This window comes from Lithobates pipiens, unplaced genomic scaffold (genome assembly GCF_037356315.1).
Source record: "Lithobates pipiens isolate NorthernLeopardFrog02 unplaced genomic scaffold, aLitPip1_a1.2 Scaffold_16, whole genome shotgun sequence".
In the NCBI taxonomy this organism is placed as follows: domain Eukaryota; kingdom Metazoa; phylum Chordata; class Amphibia; order Anura; family Ranidae; genus Lithobates; species Lithobates pipiens.
Genome location: NW_027507748.1, coordinates 152,826,775 through 152,850,722, shown reverse-complemented (window position 1 = coordinate 152,850,722; position 23,948 = coordinate 152,826,775). Strand labels below are relative to the sequence as shown.

Genomic DNA, 23,948 nt, shown 5'->3' with positions numbered 1-23,948 from the left:
AAGATTTCCTAATCAAAATTCTTTTTACAATCCAAATGTTTCTGTTAGCACGTCATTCCCCTAACCTCATTAAATTGGGTACATTTAAGTGGATTTTTGGGTTATGAAATCCATTTTCAAAAGACAGTATTAACCCCTCCCAACTAAAGAGGCCAATGGAGAATTCCTCCCCTGCAAAGTATTGAATTATGAGATTCGCTGTGATACCCCAGGATTGAGATCAGGCAATGCTCTAGAGCTTCATATGGAGACCATCACATATTCTTTGTCACAGACAGTTGTCAGCATTACTCTTCCCAATTGAAGGGGGCTGCCAGAGTGAGCATCAGATGGGTGTAAGCCCTGTCACATGACTAGACATCAGACCAGCTGAGTTATGTCACATGACTAGGCATCAACAATTGTGTCTATGGCACGCCTAGATGCATATGTGCTGACTCATAGTCTAACTGTAAATGTGTGAAATTAAACTAGCGGCCCTAGAGATAGGATGTATATACAGTATCTCACAAAAGTGAGTACACCCTTCACATTTTATTAAATATTTTATTATATCTTTTCATGTGACAACACTGAAGAAATTACACTTTGCTACAATGTATAGTAGTGAGTGTACAGCTTATACAATAGTATAAATTTGCTGTCCCCTCAAAATAACTCCACACACAGCTATTAATGTCTAAACTGCTTGCAACAAAAATGAGTACACTCCCTAAGTGAAAATGTCCAAATTGGGCCCAAAGTGTTGATATGTTGTGTGGCCACCATTATTTTCTAACACTGCCTTAACCCTCTTGGGCATGGAGTTCACCAGAGCTTCACAGGTTGCCACTGGAGTTCTCTTCCACTCCTCCATGACGACATCATAGAGCTGGTGAATGTTAGAGACGTTGCGCTCCTCCACCTTCCATTTGGGGATGCCCCACAGATGTTCAATAGGGTTTAGGTCTGGAGACATGCTTGGCCAGTCCATCAACATTACCCTCAGCTTCTTTAGCAATGCAGTGGTCTTCCTGGAGGTGTGTTTAGGGTTGTTACCATGTTAGAATACTGCCCTGGGGCCCAGCTTCTGAAGGGAGGGGATCGTGCCCTGCTTCAATATGTCACATGTCATAGTACATGTTGGCATTCATGGTTCCCTCAATGAACTGTAGCTCCCCAGTGCTGGCAGCACTCATGCAGCCCCAGACCATCACTCCCACCACCATGCTTGACTATAGGCAAAAAACACTTGTCTTTGTACTCATCACCTGGTAGCTGCCAAACACGCTTGACACCATCTGAACCAAATGAGTTTATCTTGTTCTCACCAGAACACAGGTTCCAGTAATCCATGTCCTTAGTCTGTTTGTCTTCAGCAAACTGTTTGCAGGCTTTCTTGTGCATCATATTTAGAAGAGGCTTCCTTCTGGGACAACAGCCATGCAGACCAATTTGATGCAGTGTGCGGTGTATGGTCTGAGCACTGACAGGCTGACCCCCCCACCCCTTCAACCTCTGCAGCAATGCTGGCAGCACTCATAAGTCTATTTCTCAAAGATAACCTCTGGATGTGACCCCGAGCGCGTGCACTCAACTCCTGTTAAACCGTTGTATGGTCTTGGCCACTGCGCTACAGCTCAGTTTCAGGGTCTTGGAAATCTTCTTGTAGCCTAGGCCATCTTTATGGCCTAGACAGCTGAGCATGGGATGTGTCCTATGCCTATATACTTTTGCTACTAAGTGTCCCTCGTTCCCATCTCAAAATGTTGGGAGAGATGATTTTCCCTGGGTTGTAAAAGGATTAAAAGCAAAAGGGAGGAAGGGAAGAGTTGGTGGTAAAAAGTCTGAGCAATCCTGAGCTACGTGATCAAACAGAGGGGATGGGAGGAGCCATTTTCTACTTCAGCCGTGCAGGAACCGCTTGTGTGCACAGTGAGTTGCACAAAAGCTACAATGGCTGCTGCACATGACAGCTATTCTGCTCCAAAGTAAGGAAAATGTCTAAATTGTTAGGTCCTGCTTCCTCGCTGCCCTAGAGCAAGTGTCCAGAGAGGTAATTGTCGATGCAGGGATTCAGCTAATGCCTTGTGGGAAGTTGGCTTTTTACATCACCTAAGGATTTGAGACACTGAAGGTGATCTGCAGTTAGTACTAGGTTTTCTTCCTCCATGCATCCCTGGAGCAGGTGTCAAAGCTGTGGAGACTTGTTAATAGAAGTAGTTCCTAAATCTTTACTAGCGTAGGTGATGCAAGTGGACTGGATGCAAGGATTTGCCACAGTGAAAGTGCCAGTTCCTGCTGACACTGAGGCAAGTGTGCCCTAGCCAGTCACCTCTGATCCAGATCTGCCTGTACCTTTAGCACCAGTGGTCCCAAATACTGAAACATCTGTACCTGTTACTGCTGCTGAGGACACTGCAGTTATAACTACCAAGGGTGGCGTCTCCAAGGAGGGTTTTCAGTTATCACCTCCAGTCAGCTGCTGTGATTATTATTATTATATTAAAGGATTTATATAGCACCAACAGTTCTTGTATTGTTTTAAAATATAAAGGGAGACAATATAGCAATGATACAATCAGGGTTGGACTGACCATTTGGGCACTCGGGCACTGCCCGAGGGCCCCATGCTACTAAGGGGCCCCATCAGGGTTGCCAGCCTCAATAAAACCAGGGACAGTATGTAAAAATCAGTGTTTTTTTTTCAAATCCCAAGATTATAGCTTCCCTGCCTCTCCAGTACCTTTTCAGTGTGTGTGTGTGTGTGTGTGTGTGTGTGTGTGTGTATATATTGTGTGTCTGTGTGTGTACCCTGTGTGGCCCCATAATCTATTGTCCAGGGGCCCCATAATCTTCTTCTATTGCCCGGGGGCCCCATAATCTCCTATTGCCCAGGGGCTCCATGAGTTGTCAGTCCGCCTCTGGATACAATTCAATACAAAAGTGTTAGGAGGGCCCTGCTTCTGAGTTTACAATCTAATAGGGAGGGCCTAGGGCAGGGATATACAATTAGCAGACCTCCAGCTGTTGCAAACTACAAGTCCCATCATGCCTCTGCCTCTGGGTGTCATGCCTGTGGTTACTAGAGACTTGCTATGCCTCATGGGACTTAAAGGTCCGCTAATTGCATATCCCTGGCCTAGTGGAACAAAAGGTAATAACTGTGAGGAATGGACTGATGGGAGAAATAGAAGATGTGGTTATTAGCTGCAAGCAGGATAAGAAGAGATGAGTTTCCAGGAATCATCTAAATGTGGACAGAGTAGGAGATCGCCAGAAAGATTGGACAGATATGAGTAGGGAGTTCCAGAGGACGGCATACATAGCCAATAGAATACATAGCGACCCCTAGAGAGAGCAGGAGATCTTGGGAGGAGCGGAGAGGATGGTTTGGGTGATATTTGGAGACAAGATTGGTGATGTAGTTTGGTGCAGAGTTGTAAATGGCTTTGTATGTTTCATTTATTCTGTGGCCGCATCAGGAGTCAGTCACCCCTAGAAACTAGAAGAACTGGGTCTACAGCAACTGATAAAGACTCCCACACATGGGTCAGGACACACCCTGGACCTCATTTTCAAACAGAACATCGACGTCAACATACTCGACAACATAACTCTGCCATGGACGGATCATCACGCCATCAAATTCAAAATCACTACCAACATCACCAACGCAAAACGGAAACCTGTAACAACGCACTGGACCAGATCGCATAAAAAACTGTACTCCGAAGCCTTCAAAACCACTCTGTCCAAAAAAATATCTACAATAACCTTAAACCACTCTACGGAGGAAACACTCAACTCCCTGAACAAGGCATTACTGCAATCAGCAGACTCGGTAGCACCAAAACGCAGGGCTCTCATCAGGAAGAAAAATGCTGGATGGTTTAATAGCTCCCTCTCCGTACTAAAGCAAGAACGCAGAAGAGCTGAAAGAACATGGAGAAGAAATCCCACCGAGGAAAACCTATTTAACTACAAAGGTCTGACAGAGAATTATCGGAAAGCAATCTTCAAAGCCAAAAAGGACCACTTCTCATATACAATCTCAACGGCCGCAAACCAACCACGGGAACTGTTTAAACTGGTTAATCAATCAATGAATCCGGTGTGCCTAGAACCCCCAGAAAGCGAATCCCAGGATTACTGTGACAAACTGTCGGATTTTTTCATCGATAAAGTCAAAACCATCAGGGAAACAATTTGTCAAAAGAAAACATCCAACCTCAGCCAGCAAATACATAAAGAGGATGTCCGCACCAACATACCGCAACCGCCAAAATTTTCACTATCCCCAATTACTGTAGACACCGCAAAAAACATCATTAATAAACTGCGTGACAGTACCTCACCTATTGACATCATCCCCACAAAACTACTGAAAGAATGCTCCGACATCTTGGCTCCAACCATAACCCACCTCATAAACCGATCATTCCACGAAGGGATTGTTCCCAGCATCCTCAAACAAGGCATCGTCAAACCTCTACTCAAGAAACCAAACCTGGACCCTCAGGATCCAAACAACCGTAGGCCAATTACAAGCCTCAACACCATTTCTAAGATCATGGAGAAAGCTGTAGTACATCAGCTACAACTTCACCTGGATACTCACAAACTCCTGGACCCGCTGCAATCAGGCTTCCGCCCGGGTCATGGAACAGAAACAGCTCTCCTCAAGATTTGGGATGACGCCCTCGAAGCGGCAGATGACGGAGAGCCGTGTCTCCTCGTACTGCTAGACCTAAGTGCAGCGTTTGATACAGTAGATCACAATACTCTACTCGTCCGCCTCACAGAAGTAGCCGGAGTCCAAGACATAGATCTCCAATGGTTCGCGTCCCTCCTAGGAAATCGGTCACAGACAGTGAAACTAGGAAAATTCCTCTCCGAAACTCGGGCAGTCACCTGCGGAGTCCCTCAAGGCTCTCCGTTGTCACCCGTTCTCTTCAACATTTACATTCGCCCACTCCTTCAAATCATCAGATGCTCAGATCTCTGCTTCCACTCTTACGCTGACGACACGCAACTTTATTTCCGGATCAATGGAAAAAAAGATCACCAACAACAACTTGAAAACTGCCTCAAATCAATAGAGGACTGGATGACCACCAACTCCCTCCAGCTGAACCAATCAAAGACAGAGCTTCTTATCTTACACCCAAATCATAAGCCCGCAACCAAAACCTCCTGGTCTCCACCAACCGTCTTTGGGCAGACTATCTCCCCAAAGACCAAAGCGAAGAGTCTCGGGGTTATTTTAGACGCACAAATGTCAATGGATGCGCAAATAGGAGCAGTAGTCAGTCGATCTCACCATCTGCTGCACATGCTTCGCAGACTCATCCCTTTTATCCCAAAGAATGACAAAGCAGTGGTAGTTGGAACAATCATTAATTCACGACTGGACTACGCAAACTCGCTTTACATAGGATTACCACAATATCAACTTGCGCGATTACAACTGATCCAAAACACAGCGGCAAGGCTGATAACAGGAAAAAAACCCTGGGAATCCATTTCTCCTTCACTGAGGAGCTTACATTGGCTAACCGTAAAAAATCGGATCACGTTCAAGACCCTTTGCCTCACCCACAAATGCGTGCATGGAGAAGCTCCGCAATACCTAATGGAGAAAATAAATCATTACACACCAAACCGCAGTCTTCGATCAGCCAACAAAAACCTCCTCCTCGTGCCCAAAGCCCGGTATAAATCCAAGGGGGATCGGAGATTCGCTGTCCAAGGGCCTCGGCTATGGAATGCTCTACCAATCAACATCCGCCTGGAAGAAAATCACCTGGCTTTTAGGAAAAAACTCAAGACCTTCCTCTTTTAGCAGATGATCAAAGCTCGCCACAGCGCCTAGAGGCGATTCAGTTCGCATTGTGCGCTATATAAGTATTTCATTCATTCATTCATTCACCCCTATGTACCAGTCCAGATGTGGCCTACAGAATCTGACTTTAACATCCCTTTAATCCAGCTTTCCAGTTCAACCAAGGGGTCAGTGTCTATGGGCAGGTGGTTGTCTAAATGGTTGTCTAAAGTTAAAGAGAAAATAAACCTTCCTGTATAATTTGTACCTATAGGTAAGCCTAGAATAGGGCTTACCTATAGGTACTGTAAATATCTCCTAAACGTGCACCATTTAGGAGATATTTACTGTATACTGCGCCGATGATGTCATCAGCATATGCACTCTGAAGGAACGTCCGCCCATGCCTTTTCTTCAGAAGCAGGCTATCCACGAATTCCTGAAAATCACTGCCACCGAAAAAGCTTCTATCTCGCTGAATGATCATTTTAACAGTTGCTTGATCTCATGGTGATACAGTCCTCACATTTATGCATTTATTGCTTTAGACACCTCAGCAGGCCAGTTAAAAAGAAGCATATTACTACCCTTGAACAGATGGATGGTACTGTTTATCTGCCTGACTGAGTATTACTGGTGAGTTGAATCCAGGGAGGATTCTATGCCACTGCCAAAAGGGACTCAGCCACTGTTTGTTCAAGTTGTTGCTGTGATGTCTGGCACCAATGTGGACTGTTAGCTTGTTCAAGGAAATTCACGCAGGACTTTCTCTTCTGTACCAGCAAGATAGTTCAAGTTTGAAACTGTTTACTTATGCCTTGTTTCCACTGAGCCGATCGATTCTGTTCGGTTCGGTACGGTACGGTACGCTATTTTGATTGTTTCCATTATGAAAGCGGCCCATACAACCGAACCATACCACACCATTCAGGGTCCTGCTTCATATGCGGGGCCATAGAAAATGGTACGGTACTGTTAGGGAGAAGCTACTGGCATCACACAATACATTCCACTTATTGGCAGATAGAAAAAACGTCAATGCTCATGTCAAAGGCATTTTTTCGAAACCCCTATGGCCCCCAGTGGTCCGACTTGCAGTGGAAATGCTCACCTGAATAGGCCGGACCATTCTAAACCTTCCAAACTGTACCAGCCTGAACCGTTTCACTCAGTGGAAATGAGGCATAAGTGAGTTAGTTAGGCAGGTAGGCTGTGCTCCCTGAAGATGCCTACGTGAGAAAGTCTCTGCCTGCTGCTGGAGAAGAAACATTTTTGAACTCATTTGTTCTTCTGCTACTACAAGACATGAGAATGCCAGTCTAATGTGAGCCTTGAGTCCTTAATGTCAATTGGGGTTTGCAATGTGATGTACTTTTGGGAGATTGTGTCACTCTCAAGGGAGTGGGGCCATCAACTTTGTTTATATGCTCCTGTTGTAGTTCTGTTTCCTCTACAGGTGGAAAGAACCTACACGCAAGAAAGAGTTTTAATATTTGTTGTGTGCTACTGCGTTGTTTCTTTATTTATTTTTTCTTGAACTTGTAAAAAATGTCTCTCCTCTTTTTTTTCCGCTTCCCATCCCAATGTCATTGCAGATGCTCACTCTCAGCCATGAGCGTATGGTGCACTCTATGATGTAGTCTATATCGGTGGGGGTGAGTGTAGCCACACTGCTGTAAGCAAAAGTGCCTCTAAGTTTAGCCTGCGTGAATGCAGACAGCCAATGCTAATTTATAGTCTATGGCTTATTCAGCTTCCCCTAAGCTCTGCCTGGCTGTCAGCACAGAAGTGTCAGATTTGACTTAAAGGTCCTTTCCTGTGCTGTTACATGTGAAGTACCAGAGTTCTGCTTTAACCTGGAGCATCTGTAACTCTAGCCCTCTCTCCCATGTACTGTGAATAATAAAAAAAATTTGTTTCACTTAAAGTGGAAGTAAATCCATCCGTAAAACTGTTTAATTTCCGGCAAGTGCCGGAAATTTAACACTCTCATTGGTTGTGCTCTCAACCAAACTGTCAAACCTTCCAATGGCTGGTGTCATAACTGATAACATGTGCAGCATCAGGGCAGTTGTAAATTAAATAGAGGCAAAGATGGCATCTTCCTTGGCTGAAAACGATAGGGGGGTTTACTTACACTTTAAAAGTAACTGGTGCCCATCTGTTCATATGTTCCATTGTTGTCTACATGATCTACAACCTGAAGTGACCCTGTCTTTGCAAGTACCGCCATGTCTCCAGTGTTCAGGGAGGTGCTACATTGGTAAAGATATCCCTGCACAATGTGTCATTCCTCACTGTGATTTCTGCCATTAGCATTCTTTGCTATTGTAGCGCACCCACTAAGGAGCTGCAAGTGTAAAGGGATCCCCTACCCTGCACAGGCAGGCACACCACATCTTCACAGCACACTTGAGTCAAAGAACAGACCTGTGCTTTGTTTTATGTTATTGAGTGGAAAAACTTGGATAGGGATTGGGGTACTATGGGGTACTATGGGATGCTCACTTGACTTTCAGCAAAGAACTCTTCAGGGACACAACTATTTACAGTCCATATGTCCTCTTCTTCTCTGCCTCCTGCACAAATCTTAATTGCATTTCTACAATTTCCAGGACCAGCTGGCACTGTTGGATGAGCTTACAAAAAGGATCGATAGGTAGTTACAGGCAGGGACTATGGGCCCCTTGTTTGTGTAGCAAAGTCCTAGTGCCCATGTGTCCTTCTGTGGCTACTGATCCCAGCACCACCTCCCCAGGTACTGTCAGCCCACCTGTAAAGAAGTAGAGTAAGATTAAGTGGGACTATACATGTACCCTGTAGGGTTTAATTAATACACAAATCAAGGAGTTTAGAAGGAAACAATTTGTATTTTAGCATATATGCATGTTAAGAAAACATTTAATAGTTCATGGCTAAAAACACCGTAACAGTAGTGCTGTCCAGGCTGTTGTTATTCCTGGCTGAGAAATCCGATGAGTCGGCCTACGCATTTTGCGGGATGACCACCTTCATCAGGGCCTTGGATTGTCCTTAAATTACTATATCTATTACAAAGATAACACATAGACATATTGTTAGAAAACAGCAATCTTTTTCAAATTAAGAATGCTGGTTATTAAGACCAAAGAAAATACATATATATTAGTAATGATTGCTGATATCACATTTTAATTACAATTGCAATTTTTAACAATTTAATTAATCTATCTAATATGCCTTAACCACTTCAATACAGAGCATTTTCACCCCCTTCCTGCCCATGCCAATTTTCAGTTTTCAGCGCTGTAACATTTTGAATGACAACTGTGTGGTCATGCAACACTGTCCCCAAATGAAAAATAAAAATAAAATTTTTCTAATTTTTTTTCCCCCACAAATAGAGCTGTCTTTTGGTGGTAATTAAAACAATATTTTGTACTTTTTGCTATAATAAATATCCCAACTTAAAAAAAAGAAAATAAATAAAATGTTCCTTAGTTTAGACCGATATGTATTCTTTCACATACTTGTGGCAAAACAAAATCACAATAAGCGTATATTGATTGTTTTGCACAAAAGTTATAATGTCTACAAAATAGGGGATAGATGTATAGGATTTTTATTATTATTATTTTTTTTTACTAGTAATGGCAGTGATCTGCAATTTTTATCATGACTGTGACATTGCGGTGGACATAGCGGGCAGTTTTGACACTATTTTGGGACCATTCCCATTTATACAGCGATCAGTGCTATAAAAATGCACTGATTACTGTATAAATGTCACTGGCAGGGAAGGGGTTACCACTAGGGGCCAATCAAGGGGTTAAATGTGTTACCTAGGGAGTGATTCTAACTGTAGGTGAATGGGACTGACTAGAGGAGGAGACAAATCAGTGTTCCTATATACTAGGAACACACAATCTGTCTCTTCTCCCCTAACAGAATGTGGATCTGTGTGTTTACACACACAGATCCACGTTTCTGCTCTGTAACGAGTGAGCGCGAGTGCCCGGCAGACATCGAGGATGCCAGCCATGCGCATCCGCTCCTCAATGACGTAACGCGAGCCCTTCTATCGCCGGGAGGCCAAGGACGTTATATGACGCCCACCAAAGATGGGAGATCCCATCTGCGGACGTCATATGACAATGGCCGGGTAGGGAAGTTGTTAAAGCAACCTGTTTTATGCACTGCAGAAACACATGGGTGAGGGAAAAGAACAAGAGGAGGAAGAAGAGAAGAATAATCACTTCACCTGTAAAAATCTAATTGTGGCCAGATTGATGGAGGTTGGCTGCAGCTGCCCCCTTCTCCAGCCCTCCTGGCTAATTTTCCGCAGTCCTCCCAGACTGACTCTGCATCCATCCCAGACTCCTCTCCCAGTCCTCTCAGGCCTGCTTCTCAGTCCTCTCTGACTGTAACACTCAGGGCCGCTGATAGAAATCATGGGGCCCCGTACAGCCTACCTGACGGGGCCCCCTTCAGCTCCACCCTGTTTTCTCCCCTGGTCCCTCCTCCAGCCCCACCCCTCCCCAGATGGTCAGAGACTGCAGATATAGTACAGGAGATGGTCAGAGACTGCAGACATTCCACAGGAGATGGTCAGAGACTTTAGACATGGTACAGGAGATGATCAGAGACTGCAGACATACTACAGGAGATGATCAGAGACTGCAGACATTCCACAGGAGATGATCAGAGACTGCAGACATACCACAGGAGATGGTCAGAGACTGCAGACATAGTACAGGAGATGATCAGAGACTGTAGACATAGTAGAGGAGATGGTCAGAGACTGGATACATAGTACAGGAGATGATCAGAGACTGCAGACATAGTACAGGAGAGGGTCAGAGACTGCAGACATAGTACAGGAGATGGTCAGAGACTGCATACATACTATAGGAGATGATCAGAGACTGCAGAGATAGTACAGGAGATGATCGGAGACTGCAGACATAGTACAGGAGATGATCAGAGACTGCAGACATGGTACAGGAGATGATCAGAGACTGCAGACATGGTACAGGAGATGATCAGAGACTGCAGACATGGTACAGGAGATGATCAGAGACTGCAGACATGGTACAGGAGAGGGTCAGAGACTGCAGACATAGTACAGGAGATGATCAGAGACTGCAGACATAGTACAGGAGATGATCAGAGACTGCAGACATGGTACAGAAGATGATCAGAGACTGCAGACATGGTACAGGAGATGATCAGAGACTGCAGACATGGTACAGGAGATGATCAGAGACTGCAGACATGGTACAGGAGATGATCAGAGACTGCAGACATGGTACAGGAGATGATCAGAGACTGCAGACATAGTACAGGAGATGATCAGAGACTGCAGACATAGTACAGGAGACAGTTAGGGATTGCAGACATAGTACAGGAGATGATCAGAGACTGCATACATAATACAGGAGATGATCAGAGACTGCAGACATAGTACAGGAGATGATCAGAGACTGCATACATAATACAGGAGATGATCAGAGACTGCAGACATGGTACAGGAGATGATCAGAGACTGTAGACATGGTACAGGAGATGATCAGAGACTGCAGACATACCACAGGAGATGGTCAGAGACTGCAGACATAGTACAGGAGATGATCAGAGACTGTAGACATAGTAGAGGAGATGGTCAGAGACTGGATACATAGTACAGGAGATGATCAGAGACTGCAGACATAGTACAGGAGAGGGTCAGAGACTGCAGACATAGTACAGGAGATGGTCAGAGACTGCATACATACTATAGGAGATGATCAGAGACTGCAGAGATAGTACAGGAGATGATCGGAGACTGCAGACATAGTACAGGAGATGATCAGAGACTGCAGACATGGTACAGGAGATGATCAGAGACTGCAGACATGGTACAGGAGATGATCAGAGACTGCAGACATGGTACAGGAGATGATCAGAGACTGCAGACATGGTACAGGAGAGGGTCAGAGACTGCAGACATAGTACAGGAGATGATCAGAGACTGCAGACATAGTACAGGAGATGATCAGAGACTGCAGACATGGTACAGAAGATGATCAGAGACTGCAGACATGGTACAGGAGATGATCAGAGACTGCAGACATGGTACAGGAGATGATCAGAGACTGCAGACATGGTACAGGAGATGATCAGAGACTGCAGACATGGTACAGGAGATGATCAGAGACTGCAGACATAGTACAGGAGATGATCAGAGACTGCAGACATAGTACAGGAGACAGTTAGGGATTGCAGACATAGTACAGGAGATGATCAGAGACTGCATACATAATACAGGAGATGATCAGAGACTGCAGACATGGTACAGGAGATGATCAGAGACTGCAGACATGGTACAGGAGATGATCAGAGACTGCAGACATGGTACAGGAGATGATCAGAGACTGCAGACATGGTACAGGAGATGATCAGAGACTGCAGACATGGTACAGGAGATGATCAGAGACTGCAGACATGGTACAGGAGATGGTTAGGGATCACAGACATGATTGATTCAGGAGATGGTCAGAGACTCCGTTTATGGCTGAACCCAGTGTACAAGTATATAGTATCACAGGGCTGATCCACTCTATTTAAACCACCTCTGCAAGATCAAGTCAGTGATTTTCCTTTGAAAGTACAACCAAGTGACAGAAGACAGCTTCACATACAATTTCCAAAATACTAGTTTTCTTACAAACAGTGAACTGGTCAGGATTACTGAGGACAGTAACCAGTTAATGGGTCTGTGAAGCTTCTAGCCTGATTTAGAAGTAAATCCTTCTCCAAAAAAGAATTAAAATATCAAACAATCTGTGCAGCACACACAGAGCTCTGGCTAAATAGTTGATTATAAGCTGAAATGGTTAAAAGCTGCTACAGAGTCTTCCAGGAATCTTATCAGTGTGATCAGACAATGTGCAGGTCAGGTTAGGCAGATAAAAAAAAAAAGTAACCAGCAAGACAAGAGGGAGGGGAGGCTGAACGATAACCTGTACACTGGCTAATCCCACGGAAGACACTGCAGCCAGCCAGTTACGTGTAACTGTGCTCCAGACGATCCTGTTTCCTGCAGAACTTGTATTGCTGTAGTCATACCTCCTTGTGTCTCCCTCCTGGCTCTCCCCCATTCAGCCCCACTCCAGCATTGTTTACAGTTAAAGGTGAGCGGGCTGAAGAAGGGGAGGGCTACACTTTTTTTTTTTTTAATTAGTTACTATGCATTCTTTCATCCCTGTTTATATTGCCTGGGCCCCCCCCCCCTGGTGGCCAGGCCCGGTACAACAGGGCCAGTCTTACTGGCTTATCAGCGGCCCTGGTAACACTCACCAGCCCACCTGTCTGTCTTCCTCCCTGGAGACTTGCCTGGCAGTGTTCTCCTGCTGTCCTTCTCCTGCTCCCATGCCACCAGTCAGGACACCCCCATGTGTCATGAAGAGGGTCCCTTTCGCAGCCAAGCCCAGGCCTGAGGTCACCCCCCTCCCCCAAGCAGACCAGGGGGCCACCATCAGCATAAAACTCCATCTCCAGCTTCCACCCAAACTCCACTGCCCCAGCTGGGCTGACCCAGAGTATTTGAGAGCGCCTGCCCCCTGACAACCAATCTTTTGTGGATTGGTCAGGGCCCTCAGAATACTTCAGACAGCTCCTCCTCAACTCCACTCCCATTCTTCTGGAAGTTTCCAGCAAGTTCCAGATGTAGGGGAAGGTCTCAAAGATGCTGCCTGTGAGTCATCCAGCCCCCTCCCCCCCCCCCCCCGAGTCACTCACCAGACCCACATTAGCAAACACAGGCTTGGCTGCCAGCCAAGCCTAACAATTTACCAGCACTACACCCACAAATCCTACTCTAGCACACTAGAGGCTGCTATTCTATGAAATAGCACAACCCACTAGCCACATTATTTTGCTAGTCATAGCTTAAAAAGTCCATCATTCATTTAATGTTGCTGAACTAAACTTAGAATTGAAGAGTAGGCACTACCAAGTCCTAGACTGCATGCATGATTTGTAATAAAGTGGCTGTAGGCTCTGGTGGGAACCCTGAAAAATTAGCACCTTATAGTGTACAACATAGTACAGGAGGCAATTTATTGGGGTGGTAATTTCCTGAAAGTTCAATTTTTGTACATTACAGGTGCCCAGGGTCCGGGGTGCACACAGGTACTGCCAGCTACATTTTTATAAATCTGTGGTAGTTGTACAATTCAGGAACTGATGGTGGCAACACATCAGTTTTCAGGTTAGTTTAGTAACTTTAAAATAAAATATAAGTATGGGATTTAAAAAAGAAAAACCATGTGGGCGTGCTTAGTGTGCTGAAGGGCAGGTTTTTTGGTCTTGATAAAGCCAAAATCCGCCCTGAAACTCATCCAAATTCACACCGATACTGTGGCAAATCTGCTCTGCTAGCTAGCTAAATATGCCCTGCAAATCACTGAACACCCACCCATCAATACCAAAAAACCCTTCAGCACACTAAACACACCCTGCAAGGTTCCAGGCATAATAGCAGAATAACATTCCATTTGCAGCACTGCCCATCAATAGATAAAATACCACCATTCACTAGAATAAACATTCCCCGCAAGCGCAAGGCACAATATGACAATAACATTGTCATGTTGGCTGTTGTGGATGATGATCCGTACATGCGCCGTAACGCCGTCACAACCACTGATCAAAAAACAGCCGTTCTGCCTTTCTGTACTGTGCATGCGCATTGCGGCTCAGGCACTTTTCAATAGAGGTCACTGATTGACAGAACATAGACTTTGCCCTGAGAACTGAGTGATCAAAGACTGCCAATCGCTCAGTTCTCAGCATTCTGTGAGCAGAGAGTCAGGGACTGTCAGTCTCCACATGTCTGCTCTGGCCCTCCAGCGCTCACTGGAGTGCTGGACTGTAGAGGGGGCTGGAGGGGCTGCTCAGGCTCTCAGTGGATCGCTGAGAGGCTGAGCCAGCTGTCGATACAGGCTTCTAGGCAGATCCTGATCATATGTTTGGAATCTTTTCAGAGCCTGGACGGGTTCTGTGACATCAGCTGACAGCGGGCTTCAGCCTGCTGTTGGCTGAAAAATTATTACAGGGCTGCAGAATGAACTGCACTCATGTGATCCATAGTAGAAGTATAGCCAAAATAGCTTTGGCTATACTTCTCTTTTAATGACCGGTTTACATTAGACTGGAATCTTTTCAGTTCTGAGCCAAAGAAGTCATGGCAATTTAACTAAAAGTTACACCTGCACCATTTCCAGCCATACAGAACACAATGCCTAGTCACACAGAGCTATGGCCACCCACGAAGAATGCAACAAGATAACAACGCAACCATTAATCCAGATCTGTGATCCTGACAAATGCAGAACTTTACAGAAGATGCAGTGTGTCAATGATGCCCAACGCTGGACAGGCAATGACAGTGAAATTGTAGTTTGGTCAGCACCTGGGGTTTGTTATAACATTTATAATTTTGATGAAAATGACAAGTATTATTATTATTATTATTATTGATTTATATAGCGCCAACAGTTTACGCAGCGCTTTACAATGTATAGGGGAGACAACACAATTACAGAACAATACAAAAGGTACAGGAGTATAGAGTAGAGAGTTTTTTTTTTCAAATTGCACTTACTGTTAAAAGTCTGCTTTTATAATGAATGCATATAATAAAATTAACTTGTATATTAATTATATTAATGTGCTCAGACAGTACAGTTCCATTTTGGCTTCCTATCTTCAGAGACTGACAGCTGTAATCAGGTGTAAAAAAAAATGATGAATATCACCATTTACTGTATGTTTGCATTGCAAGATTTAGCCTTTTCCCTTCTATATAGACACAGTCACTTCATGGACAGGAGAAAGAAAGCAGCTGCAGAGCAAGACTCCCTCTACATTTCAAACATGCACACTGCTCTTTCCTAAGTCAGCTCTAGCTATATTCTGTTCCCTAAATTACAATCCTAGATGTGGAACACACTAATATTTAAAGGCTACATAACGCACTGTGAGATATGAACATGTTTATTATTATTATAGACGATTTATATAGCGCCAAATTGTTGGTTCAGTGCTTTACAACGTGAGGATCGGCAGTACAGTTACAATACAATTCAATACAGGAGGAATCAGAGAGCCCTGCTTGTTAGAGCTTACAATCTATGAGGGTCAAGTGAAACAAAAGGTAATAACTGTGGGGGGGGGGGGAGATAATGTAGAACAAAAAAATAAGTTGTTAAGTGTGGGCAATATAGACTTCTCTGAAAATAAAAGTTTTCAGGGATTGCATGAAAAAGGATAGAGTAGGAGATAGTCGGACAGATTGGGGTAGGGAATTCCAAAGTGTGGGAGAGACTCGAAAGAAGTCCTTGAGGCAAGCATAGGATGAGGTGACAAGGGAACTTGACAACAGGAGGTTTTGGAAGGTACAAAGAGAATGATTTGGTTGGTATTTTTAGACTAGGCTAGTGATGTCGATGGGGGCTAAGTTGTGAGTGGCTTTGTAAGTCATTGTTAGTTTTTTTATATTTTTTTTTATTGGGAGAGGATAGCCAATGGAGGGATTGGCAGAGAGGGGTAACAGACACTGAGCGGTTTGTAAGGTGTATGAGTCTAGTAGTAGCATTAATGATGGAGTGAATAGGGGATAGCCTATTTAAAGTTAAGCCAATGAGGAGGGAGTTGCAGTAGTCCAGGCGAGAGATGACCAGGGTGTGGATTAGGAGCTTTTTTGTGTCATGGGTTAGGAAGGGACGTAGTTTGAAGATGTTGCGGAGATTGAGGCAGCAAGCTTTGGAAAGTGATTTGATGAGGGGCTGAAAGGAGAGTTCAGAGTCCAGGATTACACCTAGCACCCTGGCACGAAGGGATGAATTGATGGTTGTGCCATTGATCTTGAAAGAGAACGCAGGGGCAGGGGCACGTGTGGGAGGAAATATTATGACCTTGGTTTTGGACAGGTTGTGTTTGAGGAAGTGGTGTGACATCCAGACTGATATGTCAGTCAGTAAATTAGTGATGATCGAGGAGACTGATGTTGTGAGCTGAAGGGTAAAGAGATAGATTTGGGTGTCGTCAACGTAGAAAGGATGTTGAAAGCCATGGGAGGCTATCAGCTGACCCAGCGAGGAGGTGCAGATTGAGAATAGGAGAGGTTCAAGAACAGAACCTTGAGGGAGCCCGATAGAGAAAGGAAGAAGAGAAGAGGAGGTAGAATTGTAAGTGATACTGAAGGTGCGGTGGGATAGGTAGAATGAGAGCCAGCAAAGAAAACAATCACGGAGACCAAAGCAGTAAAGTTTTTTGAGGGAGCAGTCAAATAAAAGCTGATCATTGTTAGCTCCCCTGTCAGTGTTACATGGTTTGTCTCATCCCTCTAACATCTACATCTGCAGGACAGAGGGCAGGCTCACCCGGTGAAAACAAAGGTAAGAAAACAAATGTAGCCATCACATCTAATATCTGGTAAGTTGATATATAGTAAGATAAATGTTTGCTTTTGGGTTTAATATTGTTTTAATTTTAAGGCCCCTTTCACACGGGACGGATCAGTAATGATCCGCTTGCTCAGCGGGGATCGCTCCGTTGTCCCCGCTGAGCCAGCAGATAACAGGGCGGTCCCGTCAGCTCTCCGCTCTCCTCTATGGGGGATCGGATAAACACGGACCGTCTGTCCGTGTTCATCCGATCCGCTCTGCAGACAGAAAAATAGGATTTTCCTCCGTCTGCAGAATCGGACAATAGCGGAGGCGGATGATAGCGGGTGTCTGCGGATGTTCATCCACAGACACCCGCTATCCCATAGGGGTGCATGTATGTCCGTATTTCATCCGCAAACGGATGGATGAAATACGGACATAACGTCCGCATGTGTAAAAGGGGCCTAACTATCTACTCCATTGATCAATTACTACAAAGCTCTAATATGTATATTGTTCATGTAGCACTGACTGAAGGAGCGGCTGATTTAATTGGGCTTACCATTGCCTTCTTCACCTCTTCTATATCTAGGGGTTTCCTGAGGTAGATGGCCCAAGAACTGTAGAGACTGACGCCAGATCCGCTTAAGAGATTTTTATTTGCAATGGAATAAACAAAACACAGTCTCTCAAAGTAGGGTTAGAGGGTTTTCGGTATGAAAGTCCAGGTACTCTTAAACTAAATCGAACAGACAAAAGAGTCTCTCACATTAGGATAATGTGCCGATATAAAACAAAGTCTCTGCCACAGACTTGCTGTAAAACACTTGAATGAAGTCTCTGCCACAGACTTGTTGTAGAACACTTGAATAGAACTGAAAGATGTAGATAACTCAGAGAACCCTCATATGGTACCAGTATCTTGCAGCCCATCCGGCGATACCACACGACACTAGATTCGCTTGGGGTCTTCCAACTTAGCCTCCAGGATCCTGCTGAGAAGCCAACCCTTGCGTGGCCTTCTCCCGAAGAGTCCTCCCCTGGATGCTTTCACAGTTGCTGGGCCTCTCTACAAACTGAGACGGCACTGGACCACCTTAGAATCCTTCTTTTAGTTACTTTGCCTCGGGCTAGCTAGCCCAAGACTTGGAGTCGGGTGGATCCGCACCCCCAGGCCATGAGAGTCCTGGGGGCTGGTCAGGAAGACCAGGACCAAACAGCCAGATCACACTTCTGGACCGGAACCCCGAAGCACATGACGTCAGCACCTTAAGTACCCTCTCCCAGAATGCACAGCAAGAGTGACACTCGCACTGGGCTGGTTCCGAAAGAGAACTGGCACCTAATGCACTAAACTGGACTAGCACCTGCCAGGGATGACAGCGCCACCTATGGTCAAGCAGAACGCAATGCAATCCAGCCAGACTGGTACGGAGGCCTAAAGTTAGAGTAATTAAACCCAAAACCAAACTGCAGTTTCAGGAATTTTAAATGCAAAAAACACATAGCACGTGCTCTTTAGGAGTCGGCACTACATTAAAAACGTTATTTTTATTTTTTTAACTTAACGTAACTAGTAATAAACTGCAGGCAGCTCTTGATTGTAGAAGAGGTATATTTCTTATGCAATAGCAAACTCCTGCCTGCTAGCAGTCTTCTATTGAATGTACACTGAGCTGTGCATGTGCAGCTCAGTAGGCATTCCCAAGACACTGTACTGGAATGACAGACTCCCATATGCATGTGTGGGGTGACAGCATTCCCCCACTGGTCAATCAAGAAGCAGAAATCCTGGCACCCTGGAAGTGAAAGACAACAGCCAGTGAGGGATGTTCTTGCTGCATCACTAGAAGGTAAAGGTGAGTATTTCTGGAGGTGTAGTTCAGCTTAAGCACTAAATCCTCTCTTTAAAGTTTAATTCTGGGGAGAATAAAACCCCCCTTGAATAAAAATCCCCCTGCTAGAGCTAAATGGTAATTTACATCTAGAGGGCTGGGAAAAAAAGTTTTACGTATCTGACCCTCCTCTCTCACAGGCTCCTAAAATCTGCAAGACCAGTTCTTGTGGCCTCTTTTTCCCTATGCCGTGATGTCATAAAGATAGATGCATACATGTGGCATACTCTGAATGTCCCTGAAAAGGCCATTTTGAAAAACCGTTGCATGTTTGGATGGTGAGCTTATTGCTATGAAAACCAAGCCCTTCCACAGGACCTGGCTGGAGTAAGGCAAGTTGCCTGGTAAGAGGGAGAGAGCCCATGTTCCATCCAAATGTGTAGTGAGCCACAATAAATTGGACCTTACATAAAAACACAAATCTGCTTGATGCAGATCGCAAAATTAACAAATTAAAATAAAAAACACAAATTAATAATTAGGAAAATGGACTCGGGCAGTGGAACAGTCTATGTGGGACACTGGACAATGATGAGCTCGATATCTTATATGCTTTGTGAGTAAACATCTGTTTTATTACTTCAATAAAAGAATGTATAAAAGGTAATGCACAAGGTTGGTGTGCCCTCTATTTTTGCTCTTTCTACATTTCCCTTACACTAGATATTTAAGGCACCCGTATGAGCCACAATATTGTCATACAGCCTTCTCACAGGATCCTGGAAAACTTCTTTCTCCTAATGATTAAAGTGGTTCTAATGCCGCGTACACACATCCGACAGAAAAAGTCAGACGGAATCATTTCATCGGATATTGTGTGTGGGCTTCATTTGACTTTTTTGTCAAAATTCTGACGAACATAGAAATAGAACATGTTTTAACTCTTTCCGACTGAATCAATTCCTATCGGGAAAAACTTTAGTCTGTATGCTATTCCGATGGACCAAAAACAACGCAAGGGCAGCTATTGGCTACTGGCTATTGAACTTCCTTTTTCTAGTCCCGTTGTATGTCATCATCTTCTAAACAAACGGACTTTGGTGTGATCCTGTGTAGGCAAGTCGGAATACGTTTTTTTTTTACCTGAATTAAATTACCTGCTCTGCAATAAGATAAAAAAAAACAGTATCAGCTCCCCTCTGCCCCCCTCCCAATACTTACCTGGTTCCACTTTCGATCCAGCACTGTGCCTGAGAGCAGTCTCTCTCTTTAATCACAGGCACAGAAGCAGCAGAGGGAGCCATTGGCTCCTGCTGCTGTCAGTCAAATCCTGTAAGGAGGGAGCAGGGGGTGGGGTTGAGCCATACTGTGTGTGTGTCTATGGGCACACATAGCCTAGCTTGGGAGGGAGCCCACACATCTGCCCCCTAGCAAGTGGCTTGCTATGGGGGCAGACACAGAAGATGAGGAGCCTAGAGCACCAGTGGGGGAGCCGAGAAAAAGAGTTTACCATTATATTAACACCATATGTGTTTTATTTTATTTAAAAAAAAAAAAGCTAAGCCTTTATAATCACTTTAACTCTTTGGTGGCTGGAACATGGTGCGAGAAAGGCGCACTCAGATCACATGAAAGTGCTGCCCTTGAAAGACATGCATGGGCGCCATTAATTGTTAGTGCATCTGCCTAATGCACTGTGTTTGTGGCCACCAAACCACATGGTAACGTAGTACCATGTGCTTTGGTTTGGCACGATTTGTAAAACTAGTGCTTGTACTATTTTTGCATGTCCCTGTGCTTTTGTCAGTCCATTCCAGTCCATTCAAATGAATGGGCTATCAAAACTGGAACCGAAGGGAACATGCACATTCTTACACAAGTATTTCATTGTGAACTGGCCATAAATCTTTTTAATTTTTTGTTTGAGAAAAATGTTTAGGTGACCCATTATGACAGTCAGGCAACTAATATTTTCATGAGGGGGCAGAAATTGCTTTAGAGGTTCCCTTTAATAATGTTTGAGCATCCAAAACAGGGCAATTAAAAACCCCAGCATTTAAGCTCATGAACTTCATGTGCCCACAGATGCTTGCACTTTCATGGTTATCAAAGCAAAAAGAAAATTAAATCTCATCTCACCCATAGGGTCATCTTATGAGAACTCAGTGTAAATCAGATCCTGGATTTTACCCGAATTTCTAGATGCTGTCCACACCAGGAAACAGTAATGGTAGATTATAAGTCCTCCTTCCATAGAGTTATTAATGTAATATGCTCCAAAATCATATATATATATATATATATATATATATATATATATATATATATATATATATATACCTCCTGCTCTCTAGCTCCCTTGTTACCTCCTCCCATGCTCGCCTTCAAGACTTCTCCAGAGCCTCTCCCATCCTCTGGAACTCCCTGCCCCAGTCTTTCCGATCAGCCCCTATCCTGTCCACCTTTAGGAGATCCCTGAAAACTCATTTATTCAGGGAAGCCTATTCATATATATATATATATATATTGCCAGCAGTTTAGACATTAATGGCCGTGTGTTGAGTTATTTTGAGAGGACAAATTTACACTGTTATACAAGCTGTACACTCACTACTTTACATTGTAGCAAAGTGTCACTTCTTCAGTGTTTCACATGAAAAGATATAATAAAAACATTTACAAAAATGTGAGGGGTGTACTCACTTTTGTGAGATACTATATATATATATATATATATATATATATATATATATATATATATATATATGTGTGTGTATATTTATATTAGTATATACATACAGGCTAACTTATGATGAAAATCTGGACAGTATTCATTGGTGCCTATGATACTTCATAAGTTGATGATGATGCATGAATTAGCTTTGATGATTAAGTAATCTATTGTGGCATCACATGGTCAAACTGTGCCCTAAACTGATATAAACTAACATACAATATGATTATGTGTGGGCAGTATTAATAAAACTTGCACAAGACAAGGAATGGAATAGACGAGACTGTGTTGAATCTTTCCTCACTAGGTCCAGATTGTCTTCCAAGTGAGATAATCCATTCTGTCTAATAAATGTCAGCACATGGAGAGAACTATTTGATACAAGTGGAAGGCAAAAAACAAGAGGAATATCAATCTTCTTAGCAAAAAAATGCTATCCACATGACCGATAATAGTGGTGGAAACTAAAACAGTACAGGCTACATGGTATCGTAATAGGTTATGAGTGGACAACAAATAACACTGTCATATTTAAAGTCTTTTAAGGAAGTGGCCAAGTGGTCTGCAAGTTGAGCCAAGGATAAGCTGGGAGAAAGTGTGCAGGGTCACATTTCCTCTGCACTGTGGTGTGGTTTTTCCCTCTTGGCTTATCTATAGCCTTTGGGATTTCTATGGATAAACAGAGATGTATATTCTGTAATTTTTGCAAACTGGAAATTTTGACACATCATTGTCAAATTCCCTCACGCTGTACTACGGTTTCATCTTTGATAAATATTGTGTGGTCTTCTTCCACAGCTAGGCTGTCTGAATATTTTAACACATTATTGTTGAATTCCCTCCATGAGATAATTTTTTTTCAGTGGGGAATGTTCTCAATGGGGCTTCTCTGTGCTATGTTGTTCCTATAGATCCCATAAGCAAACAGATGTGTAGGGCAAATCTGCCATGTTCTTTTTATGTAAGTAGTCATAGCAACCAATGACACCATAATAATGTAAGCAGTAGATGCCCTAAAGTGGCCCTATAAATATATTTATCTGAGGGGTCAAGTCGGGCACAGCTATGACCCTGAATCATGTGCAGCTATCAGACTGTCCTACCAAAGCATATGTCCTAAATTCATTATCCACTCACACTAGCTGATCTTCTTCAGTACTTTGTAATGAAATATTTGTGGATATTATAACTGGCTGTCATCTTACATTGCCACAGATACACAATTGCATTATATAGAATGTATCATGGGCTATATCATTAAATTAGAGTACCATTTTACATTTTTTATGCTTACACAGTATCTTCAATTTTGCTTCTGCCTCTTAGAGATGGTTCCTTCATATCAACGCAACACTTTAGGTAAAAGGAGATTCAGTTCTATGACTGCAATAACACTTAGAGAATATGCTGGTGGGCAGACATATACAATACATGGAATGGCTGTGCACATTTTTTTTGATTTGATGGTAAGATTTATTATTAAATTTATATATTTATATTTACAATTTATTAAACCATTGGGGCCAGTCTGGAAAATGGCAATATAATTGCAGCAAAAAAAAAAAAACATTTTTGATTAAGGCATTTCAGTTAAATATTGTATATGTTGTTTAACCTCCCTGGCGGTATGATTCAGTCTTGGAATTAGGTGCTGAAAGCAGTAAAATTATTTTGCATGGAAATCTGTCGTTTTATTTTGTAGTCCTGTAAATTTTAGGAATAACGCTCTTAAATCTCTTCAAACCAGAGTCTAGCAGACATCCCAGGTATGATAAAGTTTATAATATAATAAAGAATAATAAAAAATATTCAATAATATATGTAATCAAATCAAATCCTAAAACACTGAAAAAGGGACACTTCTCCAAATTCCATGCAGAAAAAACAGTATTTATAATATAAAAGTGAATGCAGGGCACTGCACAGACCACTAGGGACAAAGGGGTGTGTAATTTTTTAATACAGTACTGTAATCTGTAAGATTACAGTGCTGTGTGTGTTTTGTGTGTTTTTACTTTTTTGAATTTGCCGCCTTTCTCCGCTCCCGTGCGCCGTAACGTCGCAGGGAACGGAGCTCGGCGGCATTCGGCACTGTGAATCGAGCGGAGGACAGCTCGATCACACAGCGCGGAGGACATCGCTGGATCCAGGGGACAAGGTAAGTA

At 43.6% G+C, this 23,948-nt stretch overlaps 1 long non-coding RNA gene across 1 annotated transcript in view; it reads right to left on the bottom strand.

Moving 5' to 3' along the window:
- Positions 1–8,653: 8,653 nt before the first annotated feature.
- Positions 8,654–23,948, bottom strand: part of LOC143982168 (uncharacterized) — a 43,244-nt gene continuing 27,949 nt past the window's right edge. Inside the window, exon 2 of the long non-coding RNA XR_013274409.1 lies at positions 8,654–8,850. This is a non-coding gene — a long non-coding RNA (uncharacterized LOC143982168). The remainder of the gene's footprint in view (positions 8,851–23,948) is intronic.